Here is a 27,185-nt window from a genome sequence, read left to right on the forward strand (position 1 = left end):
AATATACAATCCAAGTTCTATAATGTAAAATTCCCACTAGTATATGAAAGTGATAACATGAGAGACTCTCTACTATGAAGATCATGGTGCTACTTTGAAGCACAAGTGTGGTAAAAGGATAGTAACATTGTCCCTTCTCTCTTTTTCTCTCATTTTTTTATTTGGGACTTTTCTTCTTTTTTTATGGCCTCTTTTTTTATTTGGGCTTCTTTGGCCTCTTTTTTTTTCCGTCCAGAGTCTCATCCCGACTTATGGGGGAATCATAGTCTCCATCATTCTTTCCTCACTGGGACAATGCTCTAATAATGATGATCATCACACTTTTATTTTTCTTATAACTCAACAATTACAACTCGATACTTAGAACAAAATATGACTCTATGTGAATGCATCCGGTGGTGTACCGGGATATGCAATATGATAATAATGAATGTATCATGAACGGAACGGTGGAAAGTTGCATGGCAATATATCTCGGAATGGCTATGGAAATGCCATGATAGGTAGGTATGGTGGCTGTTTTGAGGAAGGTATATGGTAGGTGTATGATACCGGCGAAAATTGCGCGGTATTAGAGAGGCTAGCAAGGGTGGAAGGGTGGGAGTGCGTATAATCCATGGACTCAACATTAGTCATAAAGAACTCATATACTTATTGCAAAAATTTAGAAGTTATCAAAGCAAAGTATTACGCGCATGCTCCTAGGGGGATAGATTGGTAGGAAAAGACCATCGATCGTCCCCGACTGCCACTCATAAGGAAGACAATACATAAATAAATCATGCTCCGACTTCATCACATAACGGTTCACCATACGTGCATGCTACGGGAATCACAAACTTCAACACAAGTATTCTTTAAATTCACAACTACTCAACTAGCATGACTTTAATATTATCACCTCCATATCTCAAAACAATTATCATGCTTCAATCTTTTCTTAGTATTCAACACACTCAAAAGAAAGTTTCACAAATCTTGAATACCAAGCATATTATTATTAGGCAAATTACCATGCTATTAAGAGAATCTCAAATTAATTTAAGTGAAGCATGAGAGATCAATAGTTTCTTTAAAACATATCCACCACCGTGCTCTAAAAGATCTAAGTGAAGCACATAGAGCAAAATTATCTAACTCAAAAGATATAAGTGAAGCACATAGAGCAAAATTATAACGCTTAAAAGATATAAGTGAAGCACATAGAGTATTCTATCAAATTTTAATTCATGTATGGCTCTCTCAAAAGGTGTGTACAGCAAGTATGATTGTGGCATACTAACAAACAAAGACACAAATAATACAAGACGCTCCAAGCAAAACACATTCATGTTGGTGAATAAAAATATAGCTCCAAGTAAATTACCGATGGAAGTGGACGAAAGAGGGGATGCCTTCCGGGGCATCCCCAAGCTTTGAATTTTTGGTGTCCTTGGATTATCTTGGGGGTGCCATGGGCATCCCCAAGCTTAGGCTCTCGCCACTCCTTGTTCCATGATCCATCAAAAAAATTCACCGAAAACTTGAAAACTTCACAACACAAAACTCAAAACAGAAAACTCGTGAGCTCCGTTAGCGAAAGAGAACAAAAGACCACTTCAAGGTACTGTAATGAACTCATTATTTATTTATATTGGTGTTAAACCTACTGTATTCCAACTTCTATATGGATTATAAACTATTTTACTAGCCATAGATTCATCAAAATAAGCAAACAACACAAGAAAAACAGAATCTGTCAAAAACAGAATAGTCTGTAGTAATCTGTAGCTAGCGCAAGATCTGGAACCCCAAAAATTCTAAAATAAATTTCTGGACGTGAGGAATTTATCTATTAATCATCTGCAAAAATAATTAACTAAATAGCACTCTTCAAATAAAAATTACAGCAGTTCTCGTGAGCGCTAAAGTTTCTGTTTTTTACAGCAAGTTCAACAAGACTTTCCCCAAGTCTCCCCAACGGTTCTACTTGGCACAAACAATAATTAAACACAAAAAACACAACCAAAACATAGGCTAAATAATTTATTTATTACTAAACATGAGCAAAAGGCAAGGAATAAAAATAAAATTGGGTTGCCTCCCAACAAGCGCTATCGTTTAACGCCCCTAGCTAGGCATAAAAGCGAGAATAGATCTAGGTATTGCCATTTTTGGTAGGCAATCCATAAGTGGCTCTCATGATAGTTTCATATGGTAATTTTATTTTCTTTCTTGTAAAGTGTTCCATGACCTTTTTTAATGGAAATTGAAATTTAATATTCCCTTCCTTCATATCAATAATCGCACCAACCGTTCTAAGGAAAGGTCTACCAAGAATAATAGGGCAAGAAGGATTGCAATCTATATCAAGAACAATGAAATCTACGGGCACATAATTCCTATTTGCAACAATAAGAACATCATTAATTCTTCCCATAGGTTTCTTAATAGTGGAATCCGTAAGATGCAAGTTTAGAGAGCAATCATCAAAATTATGGAAATCTAGTAAATCACACAAAGTCTTAGGAATAGTAGAGACACTAGCACCCAAATCACACAAAGCATAAAACTCACGATCTTTAATTTTAATTTTAATAGTTGGTTCCCACTCATCATAGAGTTTTCTAGGGATAGAAACTTTCAACTCAAGTTTTTCTTCATAAGATTGCATCAAGGCATCAACAATATGTTCGGTGAAGACTTTATTTCGACTATAAGCATGTGGTGAATTTAGCACGGATTGCAACAAGGAAATACAATCAATCAAAGAGCAATTTTCATAATTAAATTCCTTGAAATCCAATATAGTGGGTTTAGCAACATCTAGATTTTTATTTCTTTCTATCCCACTTTCATCAATTTCATCATTAAGATCTAAACACTCCGAATTTTTAAAATGCCTTCTAGGTAAAGGAAGATCATATTCAGTTTCATCAAGATTCATATTGCAAAATAAAGATTTAATTGGAGACACATCAATAACTTTTAGATCTTCATCTTGATTTTCATAGGAATTGGAAGAACACGCTTTAATAAAGGCATCTTTGGAAGCACGCATCCTAGCGGTTCTTTCCTTACACTCATCAATTGAAATTCTCATGGCTTTTAGAGACTCATTAATATCATGCTTAGGTGGAATAGATCTAAGTTTCAAAGCATCAACATCAAGAGCAATTCTATCAACGTTCCTAGCCAAATCATCAATCTTAAGCAATTTTTCTTCAATCATAGCATTAAAATTCTTTTGCGAAGAAATAAATTCTTTAATATTAGATTCAAAATCAGAGGGAATCTTGTTATAATTTCCATAAGATTTGTTGTAGGAATTCCCATAATTATTAGAAGGATTACTAGGATATGGCCTAGGATTAAAATTCCCTCTATAAGCGTTGTTACCAAAATTATTCCTACCAACAAAATTCACATCCATAGATTCATTATTATTCTAAATCAAAGTAGACAAGCGCATATCATTAGGATCAGAAGAAACACTCTTAGTAGCAAATAATTTCATAAGTTCATCCATCTTTCCACTCAACACATTAATTTCTTCTATCGCATGCACTTTTTTGTTAGAAGTTCTTTTAGTGTGCCATTGAGAATAATTAACCATAATATTATCTAGGAGTTTAGTAGCATCTCCTAAAGTGATTTCCATAAAAGTGCCTCCCGCGGCCGAATCTAAAAGATTTCTAGAAGCAAAATTCAATCCAGCATAAAAAATTTGTATAATCATCCACAAATTCAAACCATGAGTAGGGCAATTACGTATCATTAATTTCATTCTCTCCCAAGCTTGTGCAACATGTTCATGATCAAGTTGTTTAAAGTTCATTATATCGTTTCTAAGAGAGATGATCTTAGCGGGAGGAAAATACTTAGAGATAAAAGCATCTTTGCATTTGTTCCATGAATCAATACTATTCTTTGGCAAAGACGAAAACCAAGCTTTAGCACGATCTCTAAGCGAAAAAGGAAATAGCTTCAATTTAACGACATCATTATTGACATCTTTTTTCTTTTGCATATCACATAAATCAACGAAGCTATTCAGATGAGTAGCGGCATCTTCACTAGGAAGACCGGCGAATTGATCTTTCATAACAAGATTCAACAAAGCAGTATTAATTTCACAAGATTCAGCATCGGTAAGAGGAGCAATCGGAGTGCTAAGGAAATCATTATTATTGGTATTGGTGAAGTCACACAATTTAGTAGTATCTTGAGCCATCGCGACAAGCAAGCAATCTAACACACAAGCAAAAAGCAAACAGGCAAAAAGAGGCAAATAGAGAGGGAGGATAGGGAGAATAAAACGACAAGGGTGAATTGGGGGGAGAGGAAAACGAGAGGCAAATGGCAAATAATGTAATGCGAGAGATAGGGATTGTGATGGGTACTTGGTATATTGACTTTTTGCGTAGACTTCCCGGCAACGGCGCCAGAAATCCTTCTTGCTACATCTTGAGCTTGCGTTGGTTTTCCCCGAAGAGGAAGGGATGATGCAGTAGAGTAGCGTAAGTATTTCCCTCAGTTTTTGAGAACCAAGGTATCAATCCAGTAGGAGCCCACGCTCAAGTCCCTCGTACCTGCACAAAGCGATAGCTACTCACAACCAATGCGATTAGGGGTTGTCAAGCCCTTCATGGTCACTTACAAGATTGAGATCTGATAGATAGAATATTGTTGGTATTTTTGATATAAAGATGCAAAGTAAAAAGTAAAAGCAAAGTAAATAGCAAAACAATATAAAAGTGATGGAGATTGATATGATGAGAATAGACCCGGGGGCCATAGGTTTCACTAGTGGCTTCTCTCAAGAGCATAAGTATTATATGGTGGGTGAACAAATTACTGTTGAGCAATTGATAGAATTGAGCATAATTATGAGAATATCTAGGCATGATCATGTATATAGGCATCACGTCCGTGACAAGTAGATCAAAACGATTCTGCATCTACTACTATTACTCCACTCATCGACCACTATCCAACATGCATCTAGAGTATTAAGTTAAAAACAGAGTAACGCTTTAAGCAAGATGACATGATGTAGAGAGATAAATTCATGCAATATGAAATAAACCCCATCTTTTTATCCTCGATGGCAACAATACAATACGTGCCTTTCTGCCCCTTCTGTCACTGGGTAAGGACACCGTAAGATCGAACCCAAAGCTAAGCACTTCTCCCATGGCAAGAACTACCAATCTAGTTGGCCAAACCAAACGGATAATTCGAAGAGACTTGCAAAGATAACCAATCATGCATAAAAGAATCCAGAGAAGATTCAAATATTATTCATAGATAGACTTGATCATAAACCCACAATTCATCGGTCTCAACAAACACACCGCAAAAAGAAGATTACATCGAATAGATCTCCACAAGAGAGGGGGAGAACTTTGTATTGAGATTCAAAGATAGAGAAGAATCCATCTAGCTACTAACTATGGACCCGAAGGTCTGAGGTAAACTACTCACACTTCATCGGAGAGGCTATGATGATGTAGAAGCCCTCCGTGATGACGGCCCTCTTCCGGCGGAGCTCCGGAACAGGCCCCAAGATGGGATCTCATGGATACAGAAAGTTGCGGCGGTGGAATTAGGTTTTTGGCTCCTCTTCTGATTGTTTGGGGGTACGTGTGTATATATAGGAGGAAGGAGTACGTCGGTGGAGCACCGAGGGGCCCATGAGGCAGGGGGGCGCGCCCTAGGGGGGCACCCTCGTGACCACCTCTTTGATCCCTTGCAGTAGGGTCCAAGTCTCCTAGATCACGTTCGGTGAGAAAATCACGTTCCCGAAGATTTTATTCCGTTTGGACTCCGTTTGATATTCCGTTTATCCCAAACACTGAAATAGGCAAAAAACGACAATTCTGGGCTGGGCCTCCGGTTAATAGGTTAGTCCCAAAAATAATATAAAAGTGGAAAATAAAGCCCAATATAGTCCAAAACAGTAGATAATATAGCATGGAGCAATCAAAAATTATAGATACGTTGGTGACGTATCAATTGGCTGCAAACCAAGCAGGTAAATGAACACGTCACAGTAACAAGCAGTTCAAAGGAAGGAGGAGTAAGGACTTACAACAGCGACTTGAACTGCTGTGCTCATGCCCTTCATCTTGCTGGTGTGGCAATCCTTGAAGATTTGCACTGCATTCGGTTCAGGTTCTTTCTGGTCCGCATGGGTTTTCCTCTATATTTGAAATAAGTCAATATAGATACGATAATATGGCACAGAAAAAAGAAGGAACTAGAGCTATTTACAAGAGCCTCACAGTGTGCAATATAGCTACGGGATCCTGTTGTCTATTGGAGTTTCACTTTAGAACGGTTAGTCTTGTTCTTCAAACAGTTAGCCTAGAAGAAGATACACTTGTAAGGCACATATGTAAATACAAGTTCAATATGTGATCTTATCAAATACATATACCCTACCTGATACTTTGGATTAGACCAGTGTTTAACAAGGGTTGTCAGTCTTCATCTGTAATATATTCCACTGGAGATGTTTGGGCGATTTCATTGTTAGCCTTGCCTTCAAAGTGAGTTTTTCTAAGGTGATGTCGATATTGTCGTAGAGCAGACTGAAAAACATGAGTGCATGCTTGTTTAGTTGCATCATCTTTCGGATCCAACTTGAACCTCATATGTTAAAAAAGAATGTGAGTCTTATTAGGAGGAAGCTAGAAATTATGGGATAGAGCAAGACAATATTACAAATTGCGATGAATAACATTACTTACGGATAAATGGTCAAGGAAGGTGTTAAACTGGGTATTGTCTTTCTCATTCCTGTACTAGATCCACGTTGGGAGGATACGTGCATGACACCTAACGGCAACGGCTGCCTCTGATACTAACTTGGCTAACTCTGTAGCATCACGTGGTCTTTTTAAACCTGCCTCAAAATGGATCTTCATTCTTCCTCCTTTAGATTTTGTTAATCTGTCAAGCATTTATCCCTGATGTCTGTTTTCACTTGCGCCATGGTGCTAGTTCAACAACGAATATGGAAAGTGTTAGTGCACATCAAACTGTGAGAGTACATATAAAGGAGCATGCAACTACAACTTGACTCGGTTAGGTACTGTCTTGGTGTTGATGCTCATGAGGTTCATCTGATCTTGCCAAGTCCTGTTGTGTCAGCAGTGCTTTGGAAGTAGTGTTAGGTGTGAAGGCAGTGATACGTCTCCAACGTATCTATAATTTTTGATTGTTCCATGCTATTATATTATCTGTTTGGATGTTTTATATGCATTAATATGCTATTTTATATGATTTTTGGGACTAACCTATTAACCTAGAGCCCAGTGCCAGTTTTTGTTTTTTTACTTGTTTTAGAGTTTCGCAGAAAAGGAATGCCAAACGGAGTCCAAACGGAATAAAACTTTTGCCATGATTTTTCTTGGACGAGAAGACACCTAGGAGACTTGGAGTACAAGTCAGAGAAGTCTCGAGGAGGCCACAAGGGTGGAAAGCGCGCCCAGGGGGTGGGGCACGCCCCCCAACCTTGTGGGCCCCTCGTAGCTCCCCTGGCCTAATTCTTCCACCTATATATACTCTTATACCCCAAAACATCCAGGGGAGCGACGAAACCACTTTTCCACCGCCGCAACCATCTGTACCTATGAGATCCCATCTTGGGGCCTTTTCCGGCATCCCGCCGGAGGGGGAATTGATCACGGAGGGCTTCTACATCAACACCATTGCCTCTCCGATGAAGCATGAGTAGTTTACTTCAGACCTACGGGTCCATAGCTAGTAGCTAGATGGCTTCTTCTCTCTCTTTCATTCTCAATACAAAGTTCTCCTCGATGTTCTTGGAGATCTATTCGATGTAATACTCTTTTGCGGTGTGTTTGCCGAGATCCGATGAATTGTGGATTTATGATCAGCTTATCTATGAATATTACTTGAATCTCCTCGGAATTATTATATGCATGATTTGATATCTTTGCAAGTCTCTTCGAACTATCGATTTGGTTTGGCGAACTAGATTGGTTTTTCTTGCAATGGGAGAAGTGCTTAGCTTTGGGTTCAATCTTGCGGTGTCCTTTCCCAGTGACAGTAGGGGCAGCAAGGCACGTATTATATTATTGCCATCAAGGATAACAAGATGGGGTTTTCATCATATTGCTTGAGTTAATCCTGCTACATCATGTCATCTTACTTAATGCGTTACTCTGTTCTTATGAACTTAATACTCTAGATGCAGGCAGGAGTCGGTTGATGTGTGGAGTAATAGTAGTAGATGCAGAATCGTTTCGGTCTACTTGACACGGACGTGATGCCTATATTCATGATCACTGCCTTAGATATCGTCATAACTTTGCGCTTTTCTATCAATTGCTCGGTAGTAATTTGTGCACCCACCGTAATATTTTCTATCTTGAGAGAAGCCTCTAGTGAAACCTATGGCCGCCGGGTCTATTTTACATCATATTAGTGAAGGAAATATGCGCTAGAGGCAATAATAAAGTTGTTATTTATATTTCCTTATATCATGATAAATGTTTATTATTCATGCTAGAATTGTATTAACCAGAAACTTAGTACATGTGTGAATACATAGACAAACAGAGTGTCCCTAGTATGCCTCTACTTGACTAGCTCGTTAATCAAAGATGGTTAAGTTTCCGACCATAGACATGTGTTGTCATTTGATGAACGGGATCACATCATTAGAGAATGATGTGATGGACAAGACCCATCCGTTAGCTTAGCATTATGATTGTTTAGTTTTATTGCTATTGCTTTCTTCATGACTTATACATATTCCTCTGACTATGAGATTATGCAACTCCCAAATACCGGAGGAACACTTTGTGTGCTATCAAACGTCACAACGTAACTAGGTGATTATAAAGATGCTCTACAGGTGTCTCCGATGGTGTTTGTTGAGTTGGCATAGATCGAGATTAGGATTTGTCACTCCGAGTATCGGAGAGGTATCTCTGGGCCCTCTCGGTAATGCACATCACTATAAGCCTTGCAAGCAATGTGACTAATGAGTTAGTTGCGATATGATGCATTACGAAACGAGTAAAGAGACTTGCTGGTAATGAGATTGAACTAGGTATGCTGATACCGACGATCGATTCTCGGGCAAGTAACATACCGATGATAAAGGGAATAACGTATGTTGTTATGCGGTTTGACCGATAAAGATCTTCGTAGAATATGTAGGAGCCAGTATGAGCATCCAGGTTCCGCTATTGGTTATTGACCAGAGATGTGTCTCGGTCATGTCTACATAGTTGTCGAACCCATAGTGTCGTGGAATTGTCACGGCAGATGTCCTAGTGTGAGGACTTAGTCATGAGGCCAATGCATCTATGCGATAGCTTGAAGGGGTTGGTCGGAATCGAGAGACGCGAGGCGGATCAACACACAAGACAAAGATTTAGACAGCTTCGGGCCCCGGGAAACATCATCCGGTAATAGCCCTACATGCTGTTTGTTGCTAGGTCTCATTATGCTCATGAGAGAGTCGCCAGTAAGCCGGCTCTCCTCTAGTTGTGTCTATCCCTAGAGATTATTGCTTCTTGCTTGTCCCTCTTTGGGGAGCCCTGCCCCTCCTTATATAAGTTGAAGAGGCGGCTTACATGTAGAGTCCTAGTAGGATTAGAACTAACTTATTCTCTATTACAAGTCGGATACAAGTACGGGTCTTGCTTCCTCGTAAAGGAAATATTCCTCATGCCTTCCATCTTAAGCCAACCCACAATAACATGAGCCGGCCTACTGGGCCTTGGGCCCTTGTCATCCGTCTGACCCACCGTCGAGGCCATCATTAAGTCGCCAGGCTCGTGAGTCGCCAATCCTCCGGCGGGTTACGATGAAGCACCAAGTCTGGCCGGGTCATACTCTCGGTTGGGTCATACCGCGGGGTATATCCCCGACATTAGCCCCCAGTTTAATTTGGAGGTATCCATGTTAATCTGATCCTGCAAAATAAACACCAGAACAACTTTGACAGGTTGTGCTCTGGGTTAAAAATTCTTGTAAACCGGCACCTGATCATCTTTAAGTCCTTGTCACTTCCTTCTTGATACATGCCCATGAACTCATAGCAAATCTTCTTAGCAGATATGTTTCAACTTTATCAATGCAAAAAATCCAGAAACTTCTTTTGAAAAATCTGGATCAAACAAGCCAGTTTCAGAATTACTTTGCTGACATTGGTCTCTTGTAGAGAAATATTGTAAGAAATAACCCACTTGAGTTGGCTTCCAAAGCACCGGCTTAAAAAATATTGTTTTTGAAATACTTATCTGACTTTCAGCCGACTTGAAGATGTAAAACTTGTCGGTTTATAATTACCAAAATTGCCGGGTTATAAAACAGACGATGCCGGGTCATAATTGTTGTTGACACCGGGTCATGTAATTGATCTTCCTGATTTGCTCAAAACTGATAATTTGAAGACGTTCCTCCTTTATATGCATAATACATGTAGCCCCCAAGTCTTAAGAGGAGAACATAGTGATAGCTTAAGACTTGCTCCAATATAATTGTTGCAACCTTGAAGAAATCCGGGTTGTTCATCTCAATCATTAGTCATAATCTGAATATTCCCCATATGTAGCCCCCAAGTGCCGGGTCATTACGCAATAATGAGTAGGGACTTTGTAAATATGATCATGTAGACTTGAGCAGCAACGTGTAGCCCCCAAGGGCCAGCTCAGTAAGATAATATTGAGTTGGGACTTTATATATACTTCTTTGAAAAGAACATCATATGATATAATCCTCACCATGGGGCTCGAACCCACGTCCATAAGGTTAAGAGATTTGTATTCTACCAACTGAGTAGTGGACCTTTCAACATAATGGATTTAAGACTTGTGTACCTTGAATTGTTGACAGGAGCAATTGGTAGCCCCCAAGGGCCGGCTCATTACAATGTGATGAGTCGGGTCTTCAATAAGGTGAGCAAAAATGACTTTGCATTAGCCCCCAAGTGTCATGGTGCTTGCTTGCAGTGACATGAGACTTGCATATTTGATGTAATCTCAACTTGAATAATGTAGCCCCCAAGTGCCGGGTCATAAGCCTAGCTTAACCCCTTTGGAACGGTTTACTGATCGTATTCGAACCAGAAACCTCAATTTTTATTTGGTTTAAGTTTTTTGCAAACAATCTTTGGTTTTGTCTTGAGACTTTTTTGTTCAGATCTAAGTATAAGTGTGGTTTCGTTTAAACCCGGCTTGGCTTTGGACGATAAGTCGCCAGCATGTGACAAACATCATATATTTGGAAGTATTGGCTTCTAAGGATTGGGTTATCACCCTTAATGCACAGGTCATGTAAATCGGTAGTACAAATTCAATATCACATTGGTTATATGTGGGATATTATGACCCGCCCTGCGGTAAACGGCCAAGGGATATTGTGATTTACTTGTGTGCAGGATAAAGACTACATTTGGGTGGTTACCCGCCCTGGCTTTTGACGTTAAGTCGCCAGGGCATATGTTGTTTAAACTCTATGCAGGATTTGCAGAGCTATGACTTACATAAATGATTAAGTTCCAGCCCATTGTCAAAGATTGAAATTGGTGTCTCAAAAGGGTTACCGATTCTTGATTTTCTCAAAGGCTATAAGCCTCCGGGCTATAAAAATTCCGGTTTACAATGGAGGCGTATTAAATCATCATCGGCCAAGCGCCGCCAGGTATTTAAAACTCCGGATTTACTTGTCAACAGATAAGGTATTTGAATTTTTAAATAGCCAAACTTGGCTGGATTTTTATTATGATATTGAATGATTGAGGTTTTCAAACCGAGTTATTCAAATCTTTAATAGTCCCGAGTCGCTGCAGGCTTACACCGACATTGATGCTTTCATTGAGAGTTCCTCTGTGTCGTCGCCATCAGGAAGGATGCCTCGCCCCGTCTTTAAAGACGACACCGTTGCTAAGGGAGCTTTGGCTGTCGGCCAAACCCTCCGGCTAGGTGGTTTTCTTATGACCGCCTGTTTGGCTTCTGTGCCGACGATGACCTCTCGAGCCATCGAAAACAATCTTCATGTCAGCTCGGAACTTGCCGAGTAGTTAGATCCAATGGAGCTTTCCTCCATAAACGAGCTCTTGGATCGCTTCGCCGCCCTGGGAGTCGCTACGGGTTACGACCAGATCGGGCCTAAAAGTGATCTGAGAGAGATTAACTCTCCCCAAGTCACCCATCACGTTGTCGTGGTAGAGGGACAGTGCGGCGACCCTTCATCTATCTTAAGGACTCGCTACATCCGGATTCCCGATCCCTCCAAGCCGGATACTCGCGGAGGGGAGGATATCACTCAAGACCTGAACTTAGAGTCAGGCGACGGGCTGGATTCATTAGACAACATCCAGGAATCCAAATATTCGAGTTCGGAAATTCCTCAGCCTCTGAGCCTTAGATGGGGTGAGGCTTCGGATTTAATTCCACCCACCCACCCCAACATAAGCGATCTATCCAAAATCAGGCAAGAACCCGATGAAACAGTACATCATTACTGGGCCAGATTCTTCTTAGTTAAGAACAAGCTAAGGGACTGCCACGAGGAAGACGCAATCTCAATCTTCTGCGATAATTGCACGGACAAGCGAATACTCAACGCCATAAGTCGCCGTGATATTACACGCTTCGTTGACTTGGCGTCCATTGTACGAAAGTACTGTGCAATGGAAAGTGCCTGGAAAACCGAAATAAAATTTTGGGACAGTCCAGCCCTGAATACAAACCCAGTCCGAAATAAAAGGGTGCATCATCACCAGTCACCCGGGTCAAGCACTAAAAAGCAAAAACCCTCTACAGGGCATGGAACCGTACTGGAAGGATGGCTTAATGGACCCTGTAAAATTCATAGTACAGAGGACGCCACACCAACTCACAGCCTCAGAGCATGTTGGATACTCCGGTAGGTGGCCAAAATTGGCGAAAATCTCCTAATTCCGGAGGCCACAGAAAGCCACCCCAGAGACTCCAATACGGTATTAACAGTCTTCGAGACTTTCGCATCAAATAATATGCGAAAAAGGACACTCCGCAGCCTTGCCGAAGTCTACCAAGTAGCAACAATAAACTCATGGAGTGACACGGCTATTACCTTTAACGCCAGTGATGAACCTAAATTCCGAACAGCCCGAGCACCAGCCGCATTGGTCCTCAGTCCAATAGTGGATGACTTTCGTCTTACCAAGGTACTCATGGACGGCGGCAGCGGATTGAACCTCATTTATGAGGAGACCCTTCAAAAAATGGAAATAGACTAGAACCGCATTGAGCGAAGCAACACAACCTTTAGAGGAATAATCCCCAGTCGGGAAGCGCGCTGTACAGGAAAAATCACACTAGATGTGGTGTTCGGCACGCGGATAATTACAGGTCCGAAGAGGTCACGTTCCAGGTGGCTCTGTTCAGCAGCGGTTATCACGCTCTGCTAGGGCGGGAAGCGTTCACAATCTTCCAAGCAATACCCCATTACGGGTACATGAAGCTCAAGATGCCCGGGCCTAACGGGATCATCACTCTCGCTAGTGATCCGGACATAGCACTCCGCGCCGAAAACAAGACAGCCGCACTGGCCCTCGAGGCACTATCCGAAGCCCTAGCAGCTGAGGAGCTGACTGCGCTGCGCTCTACGGTGAATAGGGACGATGTGGTACTCGACAAAAGATCCCAGTCCACCTCCTTTAAACCGGTGGATGAAATAGTCAAATTCCAAGTCCATCCAACGGACCCCAATAAAACAGCTTCCATCGGGGCACAGTTAAACCCTGATGCCAACGCCGCATTGCGAGAGTTCCTACGAGAGAACTGGGACATTTTCGCCTGGCACCCTTCAGACATGCCAGGAATCCCACGCAGGCTGGCCGAGCACAGCTTAAATATCCAAACAGGATTCAAACCTGTTAAACAGGCTCTTCGGCGTTTTTCTGAACCTAAGAGATAGGCCATGGGAGAGGAGCTAGCAAAGCTATTGGAGGCCGGATTCATCAGAGATATAAAACATCCGGACTGGCTAGCAAACCTGGTGATGGTACCAAAGAAGGACAAATCCTGGCGCCTGTGTGTCGATTTTAAAGACCTTAACAAGGCTTGCCCAAAGGATCCCTTCCCCTTCCCCCCGCATCGATCAAATTATCAACACTACCGCAGGACACGATTTGTTGTGTTTCCTCGATGCATATTCTGGCTACCATCAAATCAAGATGGCAGAACCATACCAAGCCGCAACGACATTTATCACACCATACGGGCCATTCTGCTTCAACACGATGCCCCTCGGGCTCAAAAACGCCGGCGCAACATATCAGTGCATGATTCAGACATGTCTGGCAAGCCAGATCGGCAAAACAGTGGAGGCATATGTAGATGATGTGGTCGTCAAAACAAGACATGTTGAATCTCTAGTAGACGACTTGAGGCTCACATTTGATAACCTCCGAACATACGACATCAAGCTCAACCCGGAAAAATGCGTTTTCGGCGTTCCAGCCGGAAAGCTCTTGGGCTTCATTGTATCCGGTAGAGGAATTGAAGCAAATCCAGCCAAGATCCGAGCTCTGTCACAACTGGATATCCCAAAGGACCTCAAACAAATACAAAAGTTAACCGGATGTGTGGCGGCTCTAAGCCGCTTTATCTCCCACTTGGGAGAAAAGGCCCTACCCCTTTACCGCCTCCTTCGGTGCACCGAACACTTCAAATGGACAGATGCAGCCACGGCCGGACTCGACGAAATAAAAGCCATACTGGAAACAAACCCAGTCCTGGTCGTGCCAAACATCGGCGAACCAATGCTATTATACATTGCAGCAACACATCAGGTTGTAAGCGCAGTGCTCGTCATCGAACGAGAAGCGGACGGTCACAAATTCCCCCTTCAAAAGCCGGTCTATTATGTGTCCACTGTCCTCACTCCCTGCAAATCACGATACCCGCATTATCAAAAGATTGCGTACGCGGTATTCATGGCATCCTGGAAGCTACGACACTACTTTCAAGAGTGTTCAATAATAGTAGCCTCGGAAGTACCACTTAACGATATTATAAACAACCTGATGCAACGGGCCGGATTGCAAAATGGGCCATTGAGCTCCTCCCGTTGGACATAACTTATAAGCCACGACGAGCCATCAAGTCGCAAGTCTTGGACGACTTCGTCGCAGAATGGACGGAGGCCGAACTCCCTAAAGAGTACGGCACATATTCAAATTGGATCATGCATTTCGACGGCTCCAAGATGTTGGCTGGACTGGGGGATGGCATCGTTTTGACGTCCCCCACAGGAGACACAGTTCAATACGTACTACAGATTATGTACACGGACTCCAACAACGCAGCCGAATATGAGGCCCTTTTACATGGTCTCCGGATGGCAGTATCCATGGGCATCCAACGCCTAGAGGTGCGCGGGGACTCGAACCTCGCAATATCCCAAATAAATGGAGACTTCGATGCCAAGGATCCAAAAATGGAAGATTACCGCAATGCCGTCCTAAAAATGTCAGCTCGGTTCGAGGGGCTTGAATTTCACCATATAGCCCGGGAAAATAATCAGGCGGCAGATATCCTGGCACGCATCGGTGCAAAACGCGATGTAGTCCCTCCCAACATCTTCTTGGAAAGGCTGTTCAAGCCATCCGTAGTATGGGAAGGGGAGCCGAACAATAACAGCCCGGACCCAACCGCACTGCCCGACACCGAACATTCTGACACAATCGGAGGCTCTGCCAATGAAATAACACCTTCAGCCCACGTAATAATGGCCGTTATCGCCCTGTGGACAGAACCATTCCTCGCCTACCTTACTAGGCAGGAACTCCCCGAGGACCAAAATGAGGCACGCTGCATAGTGCGGCGATCCAAAGCCTACAGAGTCCATGAAGCACTACCGGAGTCCTTCAAAGGTGCATCTCCGAAGAGGAGGGGCAGAACCTCCTGGCTGAAATTCATGCCGGACTTGGCGGTCATCACGCTGCAGCCCGGTCCCTTGTAAGCAAGGCCTTCCGTACAGGCTTTTATTGGCCGACGGCCTGGGCAGACGCTCAGGACTTAGTCCAACGATGCACCGGTTGCCAGCTCTTTGCAAACCAAAGCCATATGCCACCCACCGCCCTCCAAACTATCCCCATTACTTGGCCCTTCGCGGTCTGGGGGCTTGACATGGTTGGGCCCCTTAAAGGCAGAACCCACAAGCAAAAATACTTACTGGTCATGGTGGATAAATTCACCAAATGGATAGAAGCCAAGCCTGTTAAGACGGCCGAATCCGGACCGGTGATAGACTTTATATCCGGGGTTGTACACTATTACAGCGTCCCCCACAGCATCATCACTGATAACGGCACGAACTTCACGGTCGACGAGGTAAAACTCTGGTGCAAAAACATGGGCATCAAGCTCGATTATGCTTCCGTCTATCACCCACAAACTAACGGCCAGGTCGAACGTGCAAATGGTCTTATCATGAGCGGCATCAAACCCAGATTAGTGCGGTCCCTCAAGGAATCTAACACGCACTGGGTAGAGGAGCTCGACTCCGTACTCTGGGGGCTGCGGACCACGCCGAATCGCACCACCGGATACACACCATTCTTTATGGTGTACGGCGCAGAGGCAGTTTTGCCTTGCGACATAATTCATGACTCACCTCGAGTGCGCATGTATGAAGAAAGAGAAGCCGAGCTCGATCGGCAGGACAGCTTGGACGCATTGGAGGAGGAGCGTGACGTGGCAAAAGCCTGTTCCGCATTCTATCAACAGCAGGCTCGAAGATACCAAAGCAGAGAAGTACGGGCCAAAAATTACAACGTTGGCGAATTAGTTCTACGACTACCGGATAAGAAAAAGGACAAACTCAAGCCCAAGTGGGAAGGTCCCTTCATAATTGACCAAGTCCTGACTGGTGGAGCGTACTGCCTGCGGGATGCATCGGATAACCGACTCGAGCCAAACCCATGGAACGCAGCTCGTCTCCAAAGATTCTATGCCTAGCGTCGGACTCTGTGTTCGTCTCCTTCCTCTGTCCATTTTTTATATTTTCTGTCTTACATTTCTCTTCTCTCTCTCTCTCTCTCTCTCTCTCTCTCTTTCTCTCTCTCTTATAGCCTCTAAAGGCTCATAAAGTGACGCGCTATCCACGCTCATTAAACCTGGGGGCTTCTTTAAACAGAAGCTTATTCATGCGGGCTTCATGCCCAACACATGTGTCACACTTCCGCATGTACCTTTTATTCACCATTATATGCATCGATATGACTTAAGTTTTGGCCAAGCTGGGTTGCCTGGCTCCTGTGCTTACCCCTACGTTCCCAATTGTTCGGCTAGGTGGTAAAGGGAGCACCTCTGCGATTGTTACTGCCGGGTCAACCGGACGTGTACCTCAGACTAGGTGAAGCCGAAAGCTAGCGTTCTTAAGGGAATATTCGGTCGGTGAACTAAAGATGATCTTTTTTTATTTTTATCTATACGCCCCCAGATGTTTTTCCTGCGTTTCTTTTCGCAGCATGGACATGCACCTTAGGGCATGCCTCCCAGGGAAAGGAACCCCTAACAGAACTATTCTCCCTGGAAGATGTTTCTTAATAACCATGTAATATAACATACCTAGTCGGGCACTTGTCTGTTCACGCCCTAATGACCCCTACGCCTGATCTCCATGCATTCCCCGGTTCCTATATAACCGCATGGGAATTCGGACACACTCCGGACCGTCAGGTCCCGAGGCTGAAGCGAAAAGGCCGGCCATGACAAATGATCTACAATCCGGCTAGAAGGCATTATAAATGTCAATTAAATTACATAGTCATTTTGACTGGTTGTATTCCTCTTCAATACCATCTAACAGGCTGTCTAATCTACAGTCCTGCTAGGAATACTTTGCGGCCAACTCTACTTGGCCGTATACTAAGCTTACATGGATCTCCTTCCCATCGGGCCCTACAGGACCGACCTCGGCCATGTGGTTGGGGTCAGCCTTTGCGTACCGCGTCTTCACCATGGCCCAGGCCTCCCATGTTTGAACCGTGCATCATGGCAGCAAGTTCTCTTTGGCAACCTTTAATTTTTTCGGGAACTTGAATATTGTGAGAGATTAATTCTTTTTTAACCGGAACTTTAAACCGGATTTGAAAGCTTCAAAAACTTTGTGGGATACGGATTGTCCTTGAGCCGGATGTTTGAACCGTATTTGAGAGCTTAAAAGTTTTGTAAGAGATAAATTTACCTGGAGCCGGATGTTTGAACCGGATTTGAGAGCTTAAAAGCTTTGCGGGAGAGAGATGTCTCTTGAACCGGATTTTAAACCGGAATCTTTATTTTGAACCGACAATTTTCTGACGGCCTTTAAATTTTTATCAATATGGCGGTGTCTTCTGGAACCGGGTTATCATTCCCTCCAATGACCCGGAATTCCCGAGTCATGTCATTGTAGCCCCCGAGTCTTAAGACTACTCGAGGGGTTGGCTTGAGACTCCCCATATTTGACCGTGATATAAACTGATATGAGTCATTCAACATCTCAGTGATATAACTTGTCCTGTACTGGAGAACTTGCAAGCCAGAGTAATTGCTCTTGTAAAGAAAGCAATATATAATATAAAATATACCGGATGGATTTCACCTGATGCGCCAGGTCAGTAATTATCACCGCGGAGTTGACGATCACCATGGTGAAGCTGAAATCAATCATGGCTGAGTCAGCCGTGGGAGCAGACAGATGAGTCAGCCGCGGTGTTGTAAGCCGGTGTGGACGCGTGAACCGGCCGCGAGAGCGGACGAGCGAGTCGTCCGTGGCGTTGTAAGGTGGCGCGGACGGGCAAGTCAGTCGACGTGTTGATGCAAAATGGACCACAACACACATGTCCGTGAAGCTGTGCGGCACAGCCGAATGTGCATCCGCGGTATAATGGCATAAACAACTGTCCTGTGTAACAATGTTACAGGGCAGAGTAATTGTTCTTTGACAAAAAACAATAAGTGTTTAATAAGATAAGTTCAGATAGATATCACCTGATGTTTGTGAATGACACATGATCTGTATGCCGCGTCAGAGTAGGCTCAATATAATCTCGACCGTTCAGGCAGACCGGTGACTCCCGGCGGCTCAACACAGCAGAGGCGGCTCAACGCGGCCTCAGCGGCTTAATAAACGCTAGTCCAAAAGTGATGTTGGCACGCGCGTTATGAGGCACTTTTGTAATGAATAATGGTCCTGCGAAAAAAACATCACACACCAACGTAATTGTTCTCAAACGATTTAACATGCTGATAAAATATAGAAGAAAGATATCACCTGATATTTTTTGTTGGACGGATGAGTTGGCTGCGGTGTTGTAAGCCGGTGCGGACGGGTGAGTCAGCAGCGGTGTTGGAAAAACATCACGGACACGGGTGAACCGGCCGCGGGCACGGACGATGAGTCAGTCCCGTGTGTTGATGAAGCGGGGGGGGGGGGGAGGACTTGGTCACGTATCCGTCAAGTACATCCACGACGCGGAGCCGTGGACGACGGCGAGGCCTAGGAAGGGGACGACGCGGAGCCGGGGAAGACGCGACAGTGGATGCCCACGCATAGAGGAGTATGAGGGTTCACTGGTTCGCTGCGGTGTGAGGCTGCCATCGCCGCAGAATAACAGGGGGTGTGGGTGAGTAGAGGGATGGCCTGGCCAGCGGTGGGAGTAGTAGGGGGCGGTGAGGCCTCCTCCGCATCGTAGCCGATCACGGGAGGTAGGAGCACGAGGCATGACCGACACTGGTTTGGGCGGCTGGAGCAAGAAGACCGGAGGTTGAAGAAGCACTATGGCCGTTGGATGGACATCATGTGGTCACTGGAGCTAGAATCGTGCATATTGACTAAGTTGACAAAGCCCTCCGTCCCCGTCAACTTAGTAGGCCCACAAGTCAGCCTGCCACTATACTGGGTCCCAGCTAGCAGGGGGAGTATTCATTTTTTTGTGCGTAATAAGGAGGCACTTTCTTGCGTGCGAAGATATAGCTGGTGGGTCCAAGCTGTCAGTGGCGGTAACATTTTTTTGTGAAATACAGAGGCCATTTCGGTGGGTCCCAGATGTTAGGTGGAGGAATCATTATTTTGCACGTAATAAGGAGGCATTTCCTTGCGTGCGGCCGTGGACCCATCTGTCAGCCTCTCCACGTACAGTCCACTTCAGATGCATGTCAGTCGTTGACCACATTGACCAGGCCGTGTCGAGAGCACCAGGGTGGTGGACGACGACGAGGCCTAGGAAGGGAATGACACAGAGGCAGGGAAGACTCGGCAGTTGTTTCCCACGCGGAGGGGAGTACGACTGTATGAGGGTTTAGTGGTTCGTCTGCCATCGCCGAAGAATAACAACAGGTGTGGGTGAGTGGAGGGATGGCTAGGCCAGCGATGGGAGTATGGTGGGGCGATGAGGCCTGCGCGGCAGCACAGCCGACCGCAGGGAGGAGAGAGCAGGCAGTCTCGCCGGCGCTTGTTTGAACAGCTGGAGCAGGAAAAGCAGAGATTGAAGAAGCACGACGGCCGTTGGATGGACATCCAATAGTCACTGCTTGTGCGTCAACCTTTTTTTAGGAAAGCCTCAAATCTGTGGAAAACATCATAAAACCCATCTGCCGTTATTTCTAATAATTTACAGCCCATTTGCTAATTCTTAAGGTTTTTTTGGAGCCCATATTCTTTTTGTTAGCATTACAACCCATATTGTGGCCACGGTTAAAAAATTATATGAAATTTTTCATATTTCGGTGCGGTCCGAACTGTTTTTAATCCCGAAATTTCGAGTCATATTCAAACTGATTTCAAATATATATATAATCCAACAAATTGACCACGCATAAAAATCAATGCAATTTAAAATCTCGAAATGAAAAAAAGAAATTTGAAACTAATTGCCGGTTTGATGTGTTTTAAAAATGTACGGCCCATTTCTCATTACTGATAGGCCATTTTCTCGGCCAGCCGAATGAAGCTCTCCTTGTCTTGAAAGATTTGCCGCCCAACAGGCCTCACAAAGCGACTTACATGGAAAATCACAAAAAACTGGGCTGTGGCCGTGGACCCAGCTGCGGCCGTGGACCCAGCTGTCAGCCTCTCCACGTACAGCACTCTTCCGATGGAAGTCGGTCATTGACCACATTGACCACTCTGCGCTGAGAGCACCAAGGCAGTGGACGACGCAGAGCCGGGGAAGACGCGACAGTGGATGCCCACGCGGAGAGGAGTACGAGGGTTCACTGGTTTGGCTGCGGTGTGAGGCTGCCGTCACTGCAGAATAACAGGCGGTGTGGGTGAGTAGAGGGATGCCCTGGCCAGCGGTGCGAGTAGTAGGGGGCGGTGAGGCCTTCGCGGCATCACAGCCGGCCACGGGAGGCAGGAGCACGCGACACGACCGCGCTGGTTTGGGCGGCTGGAGCAAGAAGACCAGAGGTTGAAGAAGCACTAGTGTCGTTGGATGAACATCGTACGGTAACTGGAGCTAGAATCATTCATATTGACTAAGTTGACAAAGCCCTCCCTCCCCGTCAACTTGGTAGGCCCACAAGCAGCCTCCCACGATGCCGGGTTCTAGCTGGCAGGGGGAGTATTCATTTTTTGTGCGTAATAAGGAGGCACTTCCTTGCGTGCGAAGATAGCTGGTGGGTCCGACCTGTTAGCGGGGGGCATGTTTTTTTCGCAAAATACAGAGGCCCTTCCGGTGGGTCCCAGATGTCAGGTGGAGGAATCAAAGACTTGAGAAGGCGTACAGAACAAGCTAGTGTACCAGTAAAGAGACGTTGGTGAGTTTTAGAAACAAGAGAGACGTGCTCCTGTAGCTGGTTCGAATCCAAACCTAGACCATGAATATATATGGTGCTATGCTACTCTGCAAGTAATGAAACTGACATATCCAACGTTTGCTTCTCCTCTTCTCTACTTACTCTGTCTAGCATCAGAAGCTCTGGCCGCAGCAACCATGTCTGTTGGCTGCTCGTTCACCTGCTCTTCAGCAGGCAACAACCAAATATGCGCCAAGTCGCCACCCGTACCATCACCTGTGGGTCTCATCACACCCCCACCGACACGCGCACCGCAGCCGGTTGCTCATTGTAACCCACTGCCGTTGGTGTGGTGCCACTGCTGTAAATCACGCAGAGTCATCCGTCGCGTCTCAACCACAATCCTCAACCCTGGCCGAGTCTTCTATAAATGCCTGAATCATGGGGTAATAATATGTTTAAGTGTTGTTCTGCTGCTTTCAGTTGCTGATTTTTTTAATAGTTTGGTTGATGATTGTCGGTGTCAAAACCGTCGGATCTCGGGTAGGGGGTCCCGAATTGTGCGTCTAAGGCGGATGGTAACAGGAGGCAGGGAACACGATGTTTTACCCAGGTTCGGGCCCTCTTGATGGAGGTAAAACCCTACGTCCTGCTTGATTAATATTGATGATATGGGTAGTACAAGAGTAGATCTACCACGAGATCGGAGAGGCTAAACCCTAGAAGCTAGCCTATGGTATGATTGTATGTTGTAGTTGTTGTGTCCTACGGACTAAAACCCTTCGGTTTATATAGACACCAGAGAGGGTTAGGGTTACACAAGGTTGGTTACAAAGGAGGAGATACACATATCCGTATTGCCTAGCTTGCCTTCCACGCCAAGTAGAGTCCCATCCGAACACGAGATGAAGTCTTTAATCTTGTATCTTCATAGTCTAACAGTCCAGCCAATGGAGATAATCCGGCTGTCCGGAGACCCCCTAATCCAGGACTCACACTGTAGCCCCTGAACCAGGCTTCAATGACGATGAGTCTAGCACACAGTATTGTCTTCGGCATTGCAAGGCGGGTTCCTCCTCCGAATACACCACGGAAGAATATGAACACACGGATAGTGTCCGACCCTGCAAAATAAGTTCCACATACCTCCGTAGAGAGAATAATATTTTCGCAAATCTAATTTGCTGACTTGTTTCGGCAACATGACATTAAGCCGTGGCCCGGTGATTATTCGAACCGTTTCCTTTAACTAGCCTCGCACATAATGTGAGGCAGTTTTTTGACACGTCTTGTCAAAGCAGAGATCGTGTCCCCTTATTACGGGATTCTCATCAATACGGGTGTGGGTAACCCAACCATGTCTAGGACTCCTAGATTATAGGCAAGTCCCAAACGGCTACGGAGAGGACGCTTGATATTCACCCTCTTTATAAAGGGACAAGGCTTTTACTTTTTCCCTCCCGTGCTCAATTGAATCCTTCCCCCGCCTCGAGTTCTAACACCCAAAGCCCAGGTCAGGCGCTCTGAACCTTCAATCATGTCCAGATCTAGCCTTCAAGGCCGATGGATGCCCTCCTCCGTTACGGAAGAAGACATCAAGAAGTTGAGGGAGGCCAGATACCTGACCGTCGAGGTTTCGCATCGGCTGCCTGCCTAAGGGCAGGTCATCCCTACTCCTAAACCCAACGAAGACGTCGTGTTCATCTCCCACTTCCTCTAAGGTTTAGGCCTCACCCTGGATCCCTTCGTAAGGGGTTTGATGTTTTACTACGGGCTAGATTTCCACGATCTAGCCCCGGACTCCTTTCTCCACATCTCGACATTCATTGTCGTGTGTGAGGCCTTCCTCCGCATTACCCCTCACTTCGGCCTGTGGCTCAAGACCTTTGACGTGAAGCCGAAGATGGTCGAGGGGCAGTATGCAGCGTGCGGAGGCGCATTAATAAGCAAGATAGAAGGAGCTCTGTGGCCCAAAGGATCCTTTCCAGAGGTGTCCGGATTATGGCAACAGGAGTGGTTTTACATCACAACTCCCAGAAGTGCCAAGTGGATGGCTGTCCCTGCTTTCCGCTCGGGCCCTCCACCACAACTGATGTCATGGATTAGCAGAGGGCTGAGCTGGGGTCCCGCCAAGGACGTGCCTATACTGCAAAGCCGCATCCAAAATCTCTTCGCAGGAGATTTCAGTTTGATTATGGTAATGCAAGTCATGCTGGTTCGACGAATCCAGCCATGCAAATGCCGGCCCCTCCGCATGTGGGAGTTCAACCCAGAAGGGCCGCGTACTATTCAGAATTTCCTCGGCCTGGCGCACGAGGAGATGTATAAATCATTCTTCGGACCCCAAATAGAGTGTCCGGATACTACCGAGGACGTGGGCCTGAGCAGCAACCGTACCGCCGACCAAGTAAGTAATCCTTTAGCCGAACACACTGTCTTTTATTTACCATGATGTCATTCTGAGAAGTCGCTCTTTGACCAGGACTGGCTAACAAAGGCGAAGATGATTCGGTGTTCGGCCCCCTTCCCCGAGGGTTTGGAGAATCCGGTACTGGAAAAGATGCTCGAGCTAGCACCCTGCCCGGAGCCCTCAAAGGAAGATAAAGGGGGAGAATAATGAGGTCGAAAGCGGGCCCCCATCGCTACCAATTCCAACCGAGGGAATGAGCGCCTGTGTGAAGGAGGATAACCAAGGAGAAGAATTCGACCTTGTCTCGCTTCGGGGAAGGAAGAGGACTGCCTCCGAAGATTCGGAAACTGAGGCTTCCAAACGGGAGAAGAAGTCTCCACTAGAGGGTCCTGCCTTGGAGGGTGCTTTTGCCGCACAAAGTCCGCGCGAGGATCAGCCCTCCAATGAACTGTAAGTAATTAGAAAGTACTTTAATAGTGGAGATATACTACCTTACCTCTGAGGAAAATAAGCGAAGCGTTTATATTGCAGTTCGGATCTTAGCCCTTCTCAGCAGAGCTCGTCTTCAGGGGATCTTCTTCCGGAGATGATGGAGAGCGAAACGCCTCCCCCGGACTCCCCCGCTCAAGAAGCGGGCGACCTCGAAGTGTCGTCGCGGAGGGCCTCTACGGATCCGGTGAGGCCAGAAGATAATCCTATAGTCACCCGAAGTCCCCAGCGTCCGGCTCTTGAAGAGAGCAAACAAAAGAGTCCGGCACCGTTTGGTATGCGGTCAGACGCACTGAGGGAGCTGTTGGAGCGAGCGGCCATTTCAGAAGAACACTGTACGTTGATGGGTACAGTGATGGAAAGGATTTCATTCGCCGAAAGCGGGTTGCATGATGCCTTTGTGAGTCTACTGACGGGCTTTGAGGTACGTAAAATGATGTACATTTGTGGTGGTACCGCACATTTTTAGGTGTGCCCTGTGTAGATAGTAGCCCCTGAGACTCTGGTTGTCGCCGAGGACGGCGGCAAACAGAGGATCGTAGTCCCAGGCAATAACCATACCTCTTTAATGTGCAGGTAGTGGGAGCTCCGGTGGCTAGCCGGACTCATGAGTTTGCCGAACTAAAGTGGCAACTAGATGCGGCAGACGCCGACATCGAGCTTGTTAACAAGCGGCTTGACGAGTCACATGGTAAGTAATGTTTTCCTGGTGAATGTCACATAATAAGAGTAGCATGATGCTAGTATCATTAATATGTTGTGACTGTAGACGGAGCTGCCACCGTGGAGACCCTTCGGGCGGAACTTGCCCGGGCCAAGGAACAAGCAAGAGTTAGTAATGCGCCTGCGTTGAAGGCAGCCGAAGAGTTAAGAGCCGAGAAGGCCGCGCATTGCGAAAGCAAAGAGAAGATGGCCAAGATGGCCGTAGAATTAAAAGACACTGTCGACCGTTGCCAGTTCCTTGAAAAAGAGAACCGAGTGAAGGCAGCGGACCTTGAAAAGGCCATGATGGCGAGCAAAGACACCCGCTCTGCTATGAGAGTGAAGAAGGAGGAGATGCGTGAAGCCGGGGATATTGCAGCTGGGAAGCCCTTTATGCTGCGGAGGAAGTTCGGAAATCCGCGGTATGCCCCTTTGGATCGGCTGTGGAGTTCGGCAGACGCATATATGGACTTGGCGGCGAGCGCTGTCGATGCGGCCAAATACTTCCGAGATCAAACAGATTGTGAAGTGGACAAGCTGTTCTGGTCGCAATTTAACTTTCCAGAGCGTCCGCTTTCGTTGACTGATCAGCTAGCCGAATGGGCCGAACTCAATAGGTTGTCCGGACTCCCCATGAGGTCTGTCGTGGATCAGCTGTGGTCGAAAAAGCCGAAGCCGAACAACTATTTCAGCTTGGTGCAGCAATTCCTCGGTGCGGTGCCGCGCATCAATGCGATGAAGAGGTCGACGTGCATAGAAGGCTCGCGGATGGCCCTTGCCCGTGTTAAAGCATACTAGGAGGAGATGGATGCCACCACTGTTGCGGCGCAGGGTTCGGCCATAGCCGAGTGGCTGCCGAGCATTATTTCTAGGAGGTTCTCAAGGGTGCTCGTTTGATAGAGGCCCAGTGCTCGAAGAATATTATGTTTGAGTGACATGTATCCCATTGTAAACACAATGTTTTTATGAAATTTATTAGAGCTGTGTTTATACTTTTGCCTGAAAGTAATATGGTGCCTCCTATGCGGCCATTTATGTATACATGTGTATAACCTGAAAGATTGCAGTCGTCGGCTTCAACCCCCACACATATAATGCGGAGGTGTTTGCAAAAAACGCATGTTCACACTTAACCCAACGTCTTGGTCCTATTAAGGAGGTGATAGCGCAGCGAACGAGGCAACCAGACTATGATGCTTTAACACTTTCACTTAGCCATAGGAGTTTGACGGTGGGGCTACTATATAGCCCCTGGTGGCTCCGCACTCTCCTGAACTCGGGGTGCGTAGATGCCTGGACGGGAAACGGCGCTTCTTTAAAGCGAAGGATTTCTAACATCCCGATAGGTCATCGAGTGGTTGACCAGTCTCACGCTATATCATGATAGTCAGTTTTTGGCTTTCTCTACTGAGCTGCTCGTCCGGATGACCCGAGGCACAATCGCAGTAGTTTTCCTAGTGCTACCTTAGCCGATAGAGCGGAACATAAGGTACCAAAACATAGGAGCCGGGCAAACCCAACATTTGACCAAAGACATGATTCAGAGCTGATGCATATAAGGCCAAACTCGCGACGCCGAACACTCCCTAAGGTATTCGGTCTTTATGGTATAAACCAGGCCTAAATAGTGCCCTTTGTAAGAAGCCCCTGGTGTCTAGGTACGTGCATTATTCTGATGTGGCCACATGCCAAGACGCCAGCATCCTTCTCAATTGTACTGAGAATCCGAGGGATGTGTATCAACAAGAGACAGTAAAAAAGGTTTACGCAGGGTCTTAATCTAAAAAGAATCCTTGGAGCGGGTCCCTGCTGCACGTCTGCGCCCGTGTCTCCGTTGTGCCATA

This window comes from Triticum aestivum, chromosome 5A (genome assembly GCF_018294505.1).
Source record: "Triticum aestivum cultivar Chinese Spring chromosome 5A, IWGSC CS RefSeq v2.1, whole genome shotgun sequence".
NCBI classification, from domain to species: Eukaryota; Viridiplantae; Streptophyta; class Magnoliopsida; order Poales; family Poaceae; genus Triticum; species Triticum aestivum.